Below are 16,869 nucleotides of genomic sequence, written 5' to 3'. Positions count from 1 at the left end.
TGGACATATTGTGTTATTGCAGCAGAGTGTTTAATAAACAGTCAAGTCACCTGACAAGAGACAGCTTCTACAGAGAGTTCCAGAAAGCTGCTCCATCGTAAAAGCTTGTGTGCTGTGTGATTTGTGAATCTATCACAAATGGTGGCAACGAATGGGATAATCGGATAAAACAAAGCTGAAATTTTTGTTGGTGAATGATTCAGCCAGCTGACAGAGAGACTTTGAGAGTTTTTGTATTTTAATTACAGCTACAAATTTGAGGTAAATTATGAGCACACTGTTGAACTGCCAGAGTTAAAATGGCTGCAACTATGGGAGTGATGTGACATTTCAGGGAATATAAACATGACCGGGAAAGGTTCAAAGCATATGTGGATTGGCTAGAAATGTATTTTGCTGCAAATAGCATAATCAAAGTCCCAGAGAATGCAGACCAGAACGGGGCGGTGATGGAAAAGAAAATTATTTTCTTAACTGAAGCTGGGCCTGAGTTGTATAAAACGCTGATAAATTTGCTTGTGCCTGCCGGTCAAAGGACACAATGCTTGAGGAGATTTTCACAGCATGACAACCCCATACCCTTGGAAATTGCAGAAAGCTATCGTTTCGGTTTATGAAGTCAAAAGGCTGATGAAAATATCAGTGAATACATTGTAGCATTAAAAAAGCTATCTATTCGCTGTAATTTTTGAAACTTTCAGAACCGAGCATTGTGGGACCATTTTGTTCGTGATCAGAAGAAAGTTATTGACAATGTCTGACTTGACCTTTGATATAGCTTGTCAGACATCTAGGTCGATGAGCATGGCCGACCAATATTCATGAGAATTTCTATTATTTTCAGTCGCCAGACAACCAAGGTTAATCGCCTGCAGGTTCAAAGTAAAAGGCGGTGCAGGCCCAAAGTCTCAGAAACTAGAAATTGTAAGAGAGCATTGACATCCTGCTATCAGAGCCTGGGACATTACATTGCTCAAAGTTGTCCAAATGTGAAGGCAGAGTGTTTCTTCTGCAGGAAATCTGGACAGCTTGCGAAGCCATGCCGAAAAAATGGTAAACCAGTTTTCAAAACTATTTGTTCAGCTTTCAAAGCTATGAGTAAAAATCCCCAGATACTACACAGCATGGAAAAACAAAAACAGGACGAGGAGATGTTAGAGTTAAACGTCATCTGGAGCACGAGGTTAACGGACAGCGATTCGAAAAGTATCATAATCCACATAGATGTTGTGGGATTCAAGATACCCATGGAAATCGACACGGGTGCATCCGTGAGTGTAGTACCGGAGTCACTATACCTCGACAAATTGTGTGATTTCCAACTGGAGAAATCCAAGATAGAGCTGCGAGGCTACTTGGGAGAGAACATTTCTGTGGTAGGTTGTATCACCGTATCAATGAAATACAAGGATCAAGTTCTGAGCTTGCCTCTAATAGCAGTGGCAGGAGACAAGCCTGCCTTTTTAGGAAGAAATTGGTTGGGATCACTGAAGTTGTAGTGGAGTAAGATTTTTCGTGTTGAAATGAAATTTGCATCAACGGATGAGGTCATCAAGAATTATCCAAAGGTGTTCTGGAAAACGGGCAGTCCGATCCAAGGCTTCAAAGCGAGTGTCAGGGTGCAGAAGGACGCTAGATCGGTTTACTACAAGCCAAGTTCCATACCATATGCACTCAAGGAGAAAATTGAGCAAGAACTCAAAAGACTAGAAACTGAAAACATTATTTCTAAGATAGATCGATGTAATTGGGCTACACCCATTGTTGTTATACCTAAGTCTGATGGTAAGATACGATTGTGTGGTGATTATAAAGTAACCGTAAACCAGGTTCTAGAGGGTAATATCCCCAATACATTGCCAAATGTAGAAGATGTGTTCACAACACTGAAAGGTGGTCAGATCTTCTCAAAGTTGGATCTTACGAATGCCTACTTACAGCTTGAACTAGATGAGGAGTCCAAGTCATGCTTGACTATAAATACTCATCTAGGCCCATATCAATTGAATAGGCTACCGTTTGGAGTATCTTCTGCTCCTGCCATATTCCAAGGGGTGATGAACCAGATTTTGCAAGGTATTGAAGGGGTATAATGTTATTTAGATGATATTCTGATAACAGCACCAAATAGGCAAATTCATAATAACATATTAAATGAAGTCCTCAAATGGCTAGAGAAGCACAGAGTACGAGTGTCTGCTCGTAAGTGTGAGTTATTTAAAAACTCAGTGGAGTACTTGGGGTACAGAGTAGACAAAGATGGTTTATATCTAACCATGGCAAAGCTGGATGCAATCAGAAATGCACCCACTCCCAAGAATGTCACTGAACTTCCATCATTTTTGGGTCTTTTGAACTATTATGGGAAGTTCCTACCAAATTTGTCGACAGTATTACATCCACTGAATGAACTATTGAAAAAACAGATCCATTGGAAGTGGTCAGAAGAATGCGATACAGCATTCAAGGAGTGTAAAAGCAACTTGGTAGAGAGCACCATGTTAGTTCACTATGAAGTATCTCAGGAAATCAAGCTAGCATGTGATGTCTTTCCGTATGGAGTTGGGGCAGTGATCTCTCATGTAGCATATAGTTGGGAGGAGAGACCAATTGCTTTTGCTTCATGCACTCTCAGTGCCAGTGAGAGTAATTATGCACAAATTGAAAGGGAAGCTTTACATTAATTTTTGGGGTCAAGAAGTTTTACAAATACTTGTATGGTGGTAACTTTACCATCGTTACGGACTATAAGACCCTGACAGCAATCCTCCATCCAAAGTCCCCAGTTCCAACATTAGCTACAACCCGAACGCAGAAATGGGCTTTGATTTTATCAGCATATACATATGATATTGAATACAGACGATCAGCTGATCACAGTAATGCTGATGCTATGTCTAGATTGACTTCCCCATCACAAGTTACACCCAATAGGGAAGAAGTGTTTTATTTTTCATACAATGATGAACTGCCAGTCACAGTTGAGGAGATTGGTAGAGCAACCAAATATGACCCAGTGATGTCAAATGTGTATGAGCATATTGCAAATGGATGCCCAAACCAGTAAAAGACAAAGATATTCACCCATTCTTCTTTCATAGGAATGAATTATCAGTCGATAAAGATTGTATGATGTGGGGTGCAAGAGTGGTTATACCAAATAAATTCAGGTCCAAATTATTAACAGACCTCCATGACCAGCACTTGGGAATGTGCTCGACCAAGAGTTTTGCACGTAGTTACTTATGGTAGCCAGGTCTTGATAAAGATATAGAGTACATCGTGAGTCAGTGTACGACACGTCAATCGTTAAGCAAGCAACCACCATCAGTACCATTACAGCAATGGAAATGGCCTTCCAAGGTGTGGCAAAGGCTACATATTGATTTTGCTGAGCTAGAAGGATAATAATTGTTCATTGTGATTGATAGCCATTTGAAGTGGCTCGAGGTGTTTCCAATGTGGAAAATTACAACAAGTAAAACATTCGACATTTTGCAAAGTTTAATTTCTTCATTTGGCCTCCCAGAAGAAATTGTTTCTGATAATGGACCACAATTTCATTCAGAAAAATTTGCACAGTTCACGAGCAAAAATGATGTGAAACACCGTACCACCCTGCTTCAAATGGTGCAGCAGAGCACACTCTACAAATTGTAAAACGTGCCCTCATCAAACAAATGTTGGATCCAAATCCAAAGAAATGACAGTTGTCATTCGATCACAAATTGGCTAATTTTCTAATTACATTCCGTAATATTTCTCATACAACTACTGGTAGAACACCAGCAACGTTGTTTTTCAAACGACAGCCACAAACCAGATTCTCATTGTTCAAACCAAATTTGGCACAGTCTGTAGAAGAGATACAATTAAGACAGAAAGAAAATCATGATAGAGGTAGAGTAAAAGAAAGAAGTGTGAAATTAAATCAGGTGGTGAGCATGAAGGACCATCACTATAAATGGGTAAAGTGGTTATTCGGAAGATTGGTGAAGATATTTGGTCAAGATGTTTGATAGGTTAGGTTTGTTCACATTGATCATATTTTACCTTCAGACATGGAAGGAGTTGAAGGTGGGAATGATTTAATTATTTCTGACTCATCAGACAGTTTTGATACACCAGTAGCATATCCTACACCTAATGTACTGGAAACAAATTCAAGAGAAAAATCATAATTTAATCTGAGTCCGAGTTGGGAAAACAAACAGCCTGAAGATAGAGAGAGTTCAAATGGAAATTAAGGGCCCTTAGAGGAAAACGTTCCTCAGGATCAGCCTCGATTGAGTTTAAGTTCAATACCATGTTTGGAAGGTTCTATTTGAGAGCAAAAGTATCCTCTTCGAAACAGAAAACAAGTGAATAAGTTTAATTTGTAAATACGGCAAAATAAGTTCATATCCTTTGTTACGTATAACCATGCAAGTTATGTGTGATGATTGTTGTTATAATAACTTCTTCATTAAGGAGGGAGAAATGTAATGTCTGTAGCTCAACCAATTGGGCATCTTGTGTTACTGCACCAGAGTGTTTAATAAACCTGACAAGAAGCAGCTTCCACAGAGAGTTCCAGAAAGCTGCTCTATCTTAAAAACATTTGTGCCTTGTGCTCCGTGACTATCACAATTGGTTAGTGTGGGATGTTATATATGTGGACTTGTATTTACTCTGTACAGCCACCAGAGGGCTCTTCCCCTGGAGTCCCAAGGAATCCAATAATTCCTTGGGAGCACAGGTATTTAAGGAGGCTTCACAGGTTGGAGAGGCACTCTGGAGACCTGCAATAAAAGACAAAGGTCACATTTTACTTTGAGCTCATATGTTCAGTCTGACTCTTTCTCCATACACAGCAACTGGCGATGAGATACAGATAGTGAACCCAAAGATGCAGAAAACAGTGGGCATCCTGGAGAGAGATGATTGGGAAACTTTTGTGGAGCGACTCGACCACTACTTCGTGGCCAACAAACTAGATGGGGAAGAGAGCGCTGCCAAACAAAGGGCCATCCTCCTCACCCTCTGCGAGGCATCATCGTATGGCCTCATGAAGAATCGGCTCACTCCAGCGAAACCCAAGGAGAAATCATACGATGATTTGTGCACACTATATAAGGGGGTGGTCCCAGGGGTCAGGTTCACCTCTGCCCAACTTGAGCGGTTTGAATTGCTCCCATTCCCTTGGGTTCTAAACTCTGGATTTATTTAGGGGATGTGACAAAGTGCAAAGGACACTGGTTTGATGCAAAAGAACTTCGATTTTATTACACTCAAGAAAATACAATGTCAAACTAATCACTCTAATAAAGAACAATACATTACACATTCAAGGGAGGGGGGTGGGGTTTAACAGTAAAATTACACCTCCCAATACCTAATTCTAGCTAGGTTAGACTCCAGGACAGACAGGGACTATGCTTACCAATCCTTTCTGGTCCGTTAGCGGTAGTTCTCAATTTGGGGGTTCGTTGAATTCTGTAGGACCTGCTTGCCACACCCCGAATGTCGGCAAAGACTTCTTACTATGCAATCTTCAGTAACTTGAATAAAAGCATTGTGACGGTTGAGACCAAAAGATCTGTCTGTAACTGAGTATTCTGTTCACTACTATAATTCCTGGGTCTAGAAATGATGGGGGGGGGTGGGGTGATTTGAGACCACCACCAACGTAGTACTCTGGCTTCACGGAGCTCCCACATTGCTGGTCTCTCCAAAGTCTGACTTCACCCCCAAAACTGACCAACAAGTCTGCAGCAGCAGCATGGAGTTTGGTTCCATGAGCAACGTGCAGTATATCCCACAGGACCTATACAGTGGGAGTAGTGGAAGCTTACTTCCAATTAATATATAAACTGTTCTTCCCAGAGCAGTTACCATTCTTGAAATTGAATTCTTCCTGGCAATGAAATGGTTCGACTGTAATTCTTTGGCACACTCCTTGCATTTTAACAAAATTACAACAGCTGAGAGCTTATTGTATTGAAAGATTAAAAAGAGTTACCATTGATGCATGGAGCAGAAAGAATATCTATCACCAGTGGAAGGAATTACTTTGGCCCAAGCTTAGAGTTCACACCCTGCCAATTCGCTTCCGTTCACCCTCCTGTAAGACACTCCCTTAAAACCTTCCTGTTTGACCACAAGTTTAGTTATCTTTCTGGTCTCTATTTAGAGACACACCTGCAAAATGCCTTCGGACCATTTATGTTTAAAAAGGAGCTATACAAAAAAAATCAGCAAGTTGTTGTTACAGCATTTCTCTCCACCTCTCATTGCAACACAAACATTTAACTGCAAGATGATAAATGGCTCCCAAGGTATAAACAGAATTAAAGTTAGATCTTCAACATGCAACACTAAGGGCCCAAGTTTCCACATGATAAAAAATGGGCGCCCCTCCGCGCTGGGCACCCGTTTTTCGCGCCTAAAACAAAACTCGCGATTCTGGAGAGCCCTGCAGCTCCTTGTCTGTTTGGCGCGGCGCCCAGGGGGGCGGAGCCTACACTCGCGCCGATTTTGTAAGTGGGAGGGGGCGGGTACTATTTAAATTAGTTTTTTTCCTGCCGGCAACGCTGCACGTGCGCGTTGGAGCATTCGCGCATGCTCAGTGTGAAAAAAACATTGGCACTCGGCCATTTTTGTAGTTCTTTGTAGCTGTTTAGTTTTTGAACATTTTTTAATGAAAGTACATTGCCATCAGCACAGAGGCTTCTTGCAGCAGTGCGAAGGGTGCAGGAAGCCTCAAAGTTGATGCAGCCGTTTCCCGGCGACCTCCCCCTTTTGCCGTCGGGAAATGGCTCCTCAATTTCTGAGGCTTCCTGCAGCCTTCTCTCTTTCCCTCCAGCCGTCTGGAACGGCTCCATTCCCTTCCCACCACCCGCGCTCGGTCGGTTCCCTCCCTTCCCACCGGCCGCCTCCCTCCTTCCCCGCCCGGCTCCCTCCTTCTGACAATAAGCAACCACTCAAATTTACAAGGAGACAACCTAGTCCAATATTGGACAGTTTATTTACAGTTAATTGCATTTCACATCACAGCCTGCACAAAGACAAGCTGACATTCTCTACAGTATAAGCTCACAATTATATAAACACAAGCTTCAGTCACTCTCCCCCCAGGGTGTGCTTGTCAAACAGGTACTCTCCCACACCATTCTGAGGGGCTCCCAGTCTCTTCAGGTTGGTGATGTAATCTCCAAGCTTCTTGATCATCTTCACTTGTTCATCCAAGTAGTGGGTCTCCAGGAAGTCACACAACTGAGGGAAACTAGTTATGTCCAGCAGCAGATATCAAGGATCAGACCTTCCCCTGGAGTTGAGATTTAAATCCTCTTGGACTGGAGAATAGTCAAGCAGGGCAATTGAGATTGATGTACATTTGCTCAAATGATCCAGTAACTCCTGTACAATGTGAGCTTAGATCCTGGAAACATTGGGACACATTTACTTGTCAATGTCCACAGTAAGCCAACTTCACAGTCCTCTCCCCCACCCCCTGAAGAATCCAGGAGACCCCCCCCCCTCAAAAAACAAAGCTGTTGGGCATGGAGCACTTTTGAAACAGCTCAAGGACAGCAATGTTTCACCACCTCCAACTTACCCAGAAACCCACATGTAGGAACTTACATGAGGGTCAGTGCCCCCAGTGGAGAGAGTTTGTGCAGATCCAGCAGACTCTGGTTCACATTCTTCTCCATCTGCAGAGCTCTCTGCATCACCTCCAGACCATTGCTCCACTCATCCTGCTCTGGTTTCTAAAGCGGAAAGTGACAGGCTGTTAATTTACAATGGAACAAACAAAATACACGAGACAGTACAAGGAAAATAGAGGTTTCAATCAGTCTAAGGGGAGCCAGACAGGCAGCCACACGCTTATGAAATCCAACCTTGATGTCCGCCAAGATGATACGGCCTCCTCACCGATTCTGGAATTCCATCAGTTTCTCAGCATGCTCACGTTCATGTGACTGCTCCTTGAAGAACTCAGCAAAGTGACACAGGGCAACATCATCCCAGTCAAAGTAGAAGGACAGCAGAGAGAATTTAAAATAGCTTCTTTAGACATTGATCTTCATATACAAAGAAAGATTATTTCCCCCAGTTAGGGAATTCTTAATCCTTCAAAAATAGATATCATTTGTTAACTAACAAAATGCCATTCACTTCATCAATTGGAGTTGAGCTTCACCTGCCTATAACAGGATGAAAGGTTCAACCAGCAAAGAAAAGTTATAAACTAACATTCAGGATTATATTTCATGTCCAGTCAAACAAAATTCTATTCCTGGAAAAGAAATACCTCCTCTACTCTGTCACTCACACAAAACATTAAACAGAGGGTGTCTGCTCAGGTGGATGTGAAAGATCTCAAGGGAGTAGAGTTTGAGCAGACTCAGCCTCTTCTCTAGAGTTTAGAAGGACAAGGTGATCTCACAATACAAAATTCTTACAGGGCTTGAAGGATTAGATGCAGGGTGGAAGTTTGCCCTGGCTGGAGTCTAGAACCAGGATTCAATCTCAGAATAAGGGGTCAGCCATTTAGGATTGAGATGAGGAGGAATTTCTTCCCCAAGGGTGGTGAAACTTTGGAATTTTCGATCCCAGGGGTTGTGGAGTCTCAAATTATATTCAAGACAGAGCAATAGATTTATGTATACCAAGGGAATCAAGGGATATGGGACAGAGCAGGAAGTGGAGTGAATACAAGATCAGCAATGATATTGAATGATATTCTAGGTACTACTGCAGTGAGCAGGGGCATTCTCTGCAGTGTCCTGGCCAATATTTAACTCTTTTTGGGAGTAAACAAAAAACATTAAACCGTGCCCCCCCCGATCTGGGGGAAAAACCAAACATTTACAGGCCCTTTTATTTTTTTTTTGTGGTTTTTTTGAGGGTTTTTTTTTGGGCACAAAAACATATTTTTTCTCCAAGTGCTCCCTATAAAGGGGAGGGGGACACAAAGCACCGGCAATTAAAACAAATTAACTTAAAAACATAAAATCAAATTAAAATTTGGTTGCCGGGCGTGATGATGCACTCCAGTCCCTCCGGTGCCCACCTCTCGCGGAAGGCCGCGAGCGTACCGGTGGACACCGCGTGCTCCATCTCCAGGGACACCCTGGACCGGATGTATGTGCGGGAGAGAGGCAGGCAGTCTGGCTGAACGACCGCCTCGACCGCCCGCTGCCTGGACCGGCTGATGGCACCCTTGGCCGTGCCCAGGAGCAGTCCTACGAGGAGGCCCTCGGACCTACCCGCTCCCCTCCGCACAGGGTGCCCGAAGATCAGGAGTGTGGGACTGAAGTGCAGCCAGAATTTCAGGAGCAGCCCCTTTAGATAACAAAACAGGGGCTGCAACCTCGTGCATTCAATAAAAACATGGAACACGGATTCTTCCAGACCGCAGAAATTGCAGGCGGCCTGGGAGCCCGTGAACCGGCTTAAAAGTTTATTGCACGGCACTGCTCCGTGCACCACCCTCCAGGCCAAGTCCCCGACAAATAGTGGGAGGACCCCTGAGTAGAGTGCCCTCCATCGGGGACCCCCGCCTCCTCCGGACGGCAAGATGGTACGCCATGGCGTGTCCGGACGGCAGGCGAGGATGGCAAAGTTGAGAGTGTGCAGGAGCAGCCCGTACAGGAAACCCCTCCGCGCGGAACTGAAAGGCATGGAGGGGATTTCCCCGAGGCGGCTCAAGTTGAGGTGCCGGCCCCCGAGGGAGGTTCCGGGGTTTGGCACCGATGAGGAATTCCGTCCGGACGGGGGTCAGTTCGGACGGGATCTCCCCACGTGCTTGAGCCTCCTCGATGCACCTAACGGAGTCGGGGCCCAGAGCTCTTTTTAGCGACTCGATGGCATCGGCCGCGTGGCGGGCGTTGGCAGAATTTAGGCGCCACACCAGCGTGTCTGGCGCCATCCAGCCCGCTCCTCTGCCATCGAGCAGGTCCCTGACCCTGGTCACCTCTCGTCCGACCGCCATAAAAAAACCTCCGTCGTGGAGGTACGGATTCCCGAGCAGCGGCTCCTGCAGGACGGCCGCCACTCCAGCCGGTGGAGAGCTGCGCTTGGTGGAGACTTTGTTCCAGACCCTGATGAGTTCCTTGTAAAAGACAGGCAGCTCCCGGAGGGCAGCCCTGATGCCCCCACACTCACAAACAGGAGCTGCGTGTCGTAGTTGAGGCCGTGCTGCTGGCGGAATAAGTCACCAGAGCACGCCACCCAGGAGGGGGCTCGACGTAAAGGTATCTTTGCAGGGTCTGAAGACAGAAAGTCACGAGCTGGGTGCTGACGCACACCAACGACTGACCGCCCTCCCCAAGCGGGAGCCTCAAGACCGCCGCAGAGACCCAGTGCTTCCTGTTGTTCCAGAAGTCCACCAGATTCTTCTGTATCTTGGCGACAAACGCAGGGGGAGGGGTCAAAGTGACCAGCCGGTACCACAACATTGCAGCCACCAGCTGGTTTATGACTAGCGCTCGACCCCTGTAAGACAGCACTCGGAGCAGTCCTGTCCAGCGCCCTAGGCGAGCGGCGACCTTGGCCTCCAGCTCCTGCCAGTTCGCCGGCCAGGCTTCCTCGTCGGGGCTAAGGTATCCCAGATAGAGGAGATGGGTCGTGCTCCAGGCAAAAGGCCTGAGCTCCTCCGGCAGGGAGTCCACCCGCCACTGACCTACCAGGAGTCCGGAACATTTTTCCCAGTTGATTCTGGCAGAGGATGCAGCCGAGTAAATCTCCTGGCACTCACACATCCTCCGCAGGTCAGCGGGATCCTCTACCGCGAGGAGCACGTCATCAGCGTAAGCCGAGAGGACGACCTCCACGCCCGGCCCTTGCAGAGCCAGTCCCGTCAACCTCGTCTGCAGGAAAGGCTCCATTGGCCAATATTTATTTCAAACCACACTAAAACAGGTGATCTGATCATTCTCATTGCAGTTTGTGGGAACTTACTGTGCACTAATTGGGTGCTGCATTTCCCACATTAGAAACATGAAACACCTTCATTGGAATGTCCCAAATTGCTTTAACCAAGGTAGTGAAAGGCACTATAGAAATAATTATTCTTCCATTCTAATCCAAGTTTGGACATGGAGTGAGAAAAATCCTCTAGTAGTTTAGTCGGCAATAGTGTAAGAGATCTCAGCAGTGAGCAAGGCTCCAACACCAGGATTCTCAGTACTTCACCTCCAATTAATGAGAACACTAGTGAGGACCTGCCAACATTTCACTCACTACAGTCCCCCCACTGAAACTGAACATTGTTTCAGGTCAACAGGCCCCTGACCAGGTTTGTGCTCTTCTGTCACACACTCAAGCAGCAGCTGAGCTGGTTTCAGATATTAAACCTCAATAGAGCAGCTGCTACATGGAGCAGTCTATTAACTCAACAAGATCCCCTGTCTTACACACCTGAAGCTCTCACTGCCCAAAGATTCTTCTCCCCCAGGGAAGGAAGTCCAGAGAAATATAGCTTAAAGCCAGTTCATGGAACTGGAGAATTGCCAACCTTTCAGAATGCAGCAACAAGGAATACAAGACTCACCATGGAGAGATAAACATAGGAGGAATAGAGCTCCATGTTGATCTGCTTGTTGACAGCAGCCTCACAGTCCTGGTGGTAGTTCTGACACACTTGGGAGGCCATCTTCGCTATCTAAATTACACTATCACCTACACAGTTCTAGCACTGACCCTTTCTCACACATGCTCCTGTATTTATACTACTGGGACAGTCTGCATTCAAACAGGGAGTGACATCACCAATGATGATTGACAATCCCTGAGAGCCAGTTAGGAATCTTCCCTGATTCCAGGCACCAATTAACAAAGAAGAGGGAATGTGGGGCGGGGTCGAGACCCAGAGCCAATCAGAGCTTTGGATAACAGGCAGGTTTGGGAGATCAGTCTCGGTGATGTCACTGTCTTTGGGTTCCTTGACCTCCCTCGAATCTGAAAATGTCTCGTTGTTTAACGTTCTCAGGTGAATGAAATGATAATTTGCTATTTTCAAAAAGCTCAAGGAGCTGAGATGCATCCTTTGCTATTTGATGACTTTTCCTACAATTGTTCCTTTATCGTCGCTGGATCAATATCCTGGAACTCCCTCCCTAACAGCGCTGTGGGAGCACCTTCACCACATAGACTTCAGCGATTCAAAAAGATCCCATGGCACTGTTTCTAAGAAGAGCAGGGGAGTTCTCCCCAGTGTCCTGGGGCCAATATTTATCCCTCAATCAACATAACAAAAACATTATCTGGTCATTATCACATTGCTGTTTGTGGGAGCTTGCTGTGCGTAAATTTGACAGCTGTGTTTCCCACAGTACAACTTCATTGGCTGTAAAACGTTTGAGAAGTCCAGTGGTTGTGGAAGGCGCTATATAAATGCAAGTCTTTCATTTTTCAAGGGCAACTAGGGATGGGCAATAAATGCTGGCCTTTCCAGCGATGTCCACATCCCATGATTTAATATACAAAAGATTGAATAAATTAATCGGAAACATCTTTATGTGTTATGGAACCTACACCAGAGTTAGTCATTGTCATTATCAGATTCTTTGGAAGCGAGACCCATTAGACTTGACCTTCCTTTCAATAATTTTCCCCATCACACAATCCCTTTGAATGTAAAGACAGAAATTTCTCTTCCAGACAAACAGACGTGTAATTTCCAGCCCACTCAGGGAGCTGCCCCCAGGGCTGTGCTCCTTTGTGGTCAGACTGTCGGAAACGTATCGTCATGGAGTGGGGTGAACATTGAGCGGGTATATTGTGTGAGATGCAAACAGTTAACCATTAGTGCAGTTCTGACCTCAGTGTGGGGAGTGCTTGTAGCTGAAGCATATCCGAGTTCAGCATGTTCAATGTGTATAGAGCCTGGGTTAGTCTATACTTGGAGTACAGTGCACAGTCTGGTCTCCATAGAGTCAGATAGATTCATGGAATAGTACAGCATAGAAGGAGGCCATTCGGCCCATCGAGTCTGCGCCGACTCTTTCGGAGAGCAATCCAGTTATTCCCACTCCCCCGCTCTTTCCCCATGTCACTGTAATTTTTTCTCCTTCAAGTATTTATCCATATCCACACTGAAGGCTACTATTGAATCTGTATCTACCACCCTATCAAGCCGTGCATTCCAGATCATAACCACTTGTTATGTAAAAAAGTTTCCCTCGTGTCACCTCTGGTTCTTTTGCCAATCACCTTAAATCTGCACACTCTGGTTATCGACCCTTCGACCATTGGAACAGTTTCTCTTTATTTACTCTATCTCAACACCTCTATCCAATCTCCTCTTAGTCTTCTCTGCTCTCAGAAGAATTTCACAGAAGGGATATAGAGGCACTGGAGAAGGAGCAAAAATTATTTACAAGGATGATAGCAGAACTGAGAGATTACATCTATCAGGAATATCTATCTATCATCGATGCATTTAAGGAGAAGTTAGGTAACACATGAGGGAGAAAGGAATAGAAGGATATTCGGATGGGTTGAGATGAAGAGGGGTGGGAGGAGCTCGTGTGGAGCATAAACACCGGCATGGACCCATTGGGCCAAATGGCCTTTTTTAATGCTGTAAATTCTATGTAATTCTTAAATCATGGACGCCTGCAAAATGTTTCACATCGAGTGAGCTGAAGACTCTTTTGTCTGAAACGTGAAGCTGCTGAACACATCAACTGCAAACCCAACCCGACTGGTAGAATTGCAGCTCAACGTGTGAAATGTGGTGATATCGAAACCCCAAAAATGCCTTGCCAAGATGCAAAGACATTAACATGGAACAGCTGAAGACAGCAATTTCATTGCACGCACTGCAGTTCTCAGCCAAGTTCTATAAATTAATCAGTAAACACTGGATTATTGCTAGCGGCAGCATCATCAATATTTGAATTCATTCCTGGGATGAAGTAGACACATGGGAATCCAATAGGATTTGGAAAGGACAATTGCTATTTGGTATGAAATGCACAATGGGCCTGAATATCAATCAATACAGTTCTGGAGGAGCTGCTGGTATTGGGTTTATACACTGAAGGAACAGGCCTGTGGGGATGGTGGTGGGTGGGGGCGTGGTGGTGGGGGGATGGAAAAAGTGAGATTTTCGGGACGAGTATCTATTTAACTTTGGTGTTTAGCTTAGTGTATTTAATGAAATACATTTACTCCTTATAGATGGATATTTTGTTGGAGTACAGTTCCACACCTATTCCTCACCCTTCAATACCTTACCCAATTCCTTACTCGTGTGGGAGCCTAGACAGTGAGTGATGGCAGGATAGGCAACCAAGAGTTGGGAGGGGTGGGGGGATGCGGGGGTGGCTGGCAAGGCGGGGTGTCAGGATCAAGCACAATAAACTATCCTCACTTTCCACACTAAAAGATCTTTTGAATTCTTTAGCCCCCAGGAGCTGGAGATGCTGAACCGTTGAGTATACTCAAGGCTGAGATCGAAAGATTTTTGGATTCTAGGGGAAACAAGTGATATGAAGATCAGGCAGGAAAGTGGGGTTGAGTTTGAAGGTCAGCCATGATCTTATTGAATGGCGGAGCTGACTCGTGGGCTGTATCTTGCTCCCATTCTTGTGGAGAGCAAGCCGCTAACAATTGATTCTCCAACACCACATTCCAGCCCCCAGGATAAGTTCAGTTAGCTCAGACACTGCTGGTCTGTACAGCAATTATTTGCATCTCAGCTCACAAAGCTGATCAGAAAGTCTGCAGCAGCAGCCGTGAGCTTGGTTACTGAGCAACTTCCCAGTAATAACCTAATGGGATCTTTAGCAGTGTGCTGGATACCAACTGCTCTTCCCAGAGCAGGTACAATTCCATGGGATGCCAAGCGAGAACTGTTAGTTCGCACTGCTGGGTGTGTATTATAGACCCCCCCAAACAGTGGGAAGGAGATAGAGGAGAAAATATTTAGGCAAATTGCTGTGAAGTCTTAAAACCATCGGGAGTAATATTAGGGGATTTTAAACTATCCAAGTATTGATTGGGGCAAATTTAGTGTGAAGGGTATGAAGGTGCGGAATTCTTGAGATGCATTCAAGAGAACTTTTTTCGTCAGTATGTCGCACGACCAACACGAGAGGGGCAGTCTTGGATTTAATTTTGGGAAATGAAGCTGGGCAGTTTGAAGGGGTCTTAGTGGGGGAGCACTTGGGTGTCAGTGACCATAATTCAGTTAGATTCAAGCTGGTTATGGATAAGGACAAGAATAGGCCTAGAATAAAAGTTCCAAATTGGGGAAAAGCTAATTTTGCTAAGTTAAGGAATGATTTGGCCATAATGGACTGGAAACAGCTACTTGTGTGTAAATCAGTGTCGGAACAGTGGGAGGCATTCAAGGAGGAGTTCCAGAATGCTCAGGCCAAACATGCTCCCTTAAAGAAAAAGGCTGGGAAAAATAATTCTAGAGCCCTCTGGATGTCTAGGGACTTAGTGGACGATTAAGAAAAAAAGGGACACTTATGTCATATATCAACGGCTAAATACTTTAGAATCTTTAGAGGAATATAGAAAGTTAAGAGGCAAAATTAAAAAGGATATTAGGAATGCTAAGAGAGAATGAGAAATTCTTGCCCAGTAAAATTAAGGAAAACCCTAAGATGTTCTATAAATATATTAAGAGTAAGAAGGTAACTAAAGAAAGGGTAGGGCCTATTAGAGAACATGAGGGTAATCTTTGTGTGGCAGCGGAAGATGTTGGTAGGGTTCGTAACGAATACTTTGCATCTGTTTTCACAAAGGAAAGGGGTAATGCAGATACTGCTATAGAGGAATTAAAGTAAATTATTATTAGTCAACATGAATTTATGAAAGGAAAACCATGTTTGACAAACCTACTGGAGTTTTTTTTTGGGCTGTAACTGAGATTAGATAAGGGAGAACCAGTGGATGTAATGTATTTTGATTTTCAGAAGGCCTTGGTTAAAGTCCCACAAGAGTTTAGTATGCAAAATTAAAGCACATAGAATTGGGGGTAAGATACTGGCATGGATTGAAAATTCGTTAATTGATAGGAATAAACAGGTTTTTCCTGGGTGGTGGGCAAGGATTAGTGCTTGGACCCCAGCTAATCACATCTATAAATAGAGGAGGAAACCAAATGTAATATTTCCAATTTTTCCCCCAGTACAGGAGTAAGGATGTCCTGCTACAGTTTTACACGGCCTTGGTGAGACCACACCTGGAGTATTGTGCACAGTTTTGGGTCTCTTTAAGCAAGAGAGAGCACAGCAAAGGCTCACCAGACTGATTCCTGGGATGGAAGGATTGTCTTATGAAGAGAGATTGGGGTCAATTAGGCCTGTATTCACTAGAAGAGCGATAGGGGATCTTATTGAAACATAAAATTCTGACTGGGTTAGATAGACTGGATGCGGGGAGGATGGTTCCCCTGGCTGGCAAGTCTAGAATTTAAAAAAAAGGGGCATAAGCTCAGGATAGGGGGTAAGAAATTTAGCACTGAAATGAGACGTTTTCACTCACTCAGAGGGTAGTGAAGCTAGGGAATTCTTGACCACAGAAGGCAGTGGAGCCCAAGTCACTGAATATATTTAGGAAGGAAATAGATATCTTGATAGAAAAGACATGAAGGACGATGGGGTAAAAGCAGGAATATGGTGTTGTGTTAAAGGATCAATTATGATCATATTGAATGGCAATGAAGGGCTTAAAGGGCCAAATGGCCTACTACTGCTCCTATTTATGTTTTTATGAATATACATGTCAATATCTTGAAATTACCACAGCAAAAAAAAAAAATTATAGGACTGTTCCCACCTGCAGAAGGGTAGACAACCAGCAGACAGATTTAAGGCAATTGGCAGAAGAACCACAGCTGACTTGAGGAAAGCTTTTATGCAG

The 16,869-nt window shown here is 44.6% G+C and overlaps 1 pseudogene; it reads right to left on the bottom strand.

Annotated features, from left to right (window-relative positions):
- Positions 1-7,101: 7,101 nt before the first annotated feature.
- LOC139262197 (ferritin heavy chain B-like) lies at positions 7,102-11,641 on the bottom strand (annotated as a pseudogene).
- Between the last annotated feature and the right edge of the window lie 5,228 nt (positions 11,642-16,869).

This window comes from Pristiophorus japonicus, chromosome 4 (genome assembly GCF_044704955.1).
Source record: "Pristiophorus japonicus isolate sPriJap1 chromosome 4, sPriJap1.hap1, whole genome shotgun sequence".
Taxonomy (NCBI): domain Eukaryota; kingdom Metazoa; phylum Chordata; class Chondrichthyes; family Pristiophoridae; genus Pristiophorus; species Pristiophorus japonicus.
This window is presented reverse-complemented; position numbering and strand designations above follow the sequence as displayed.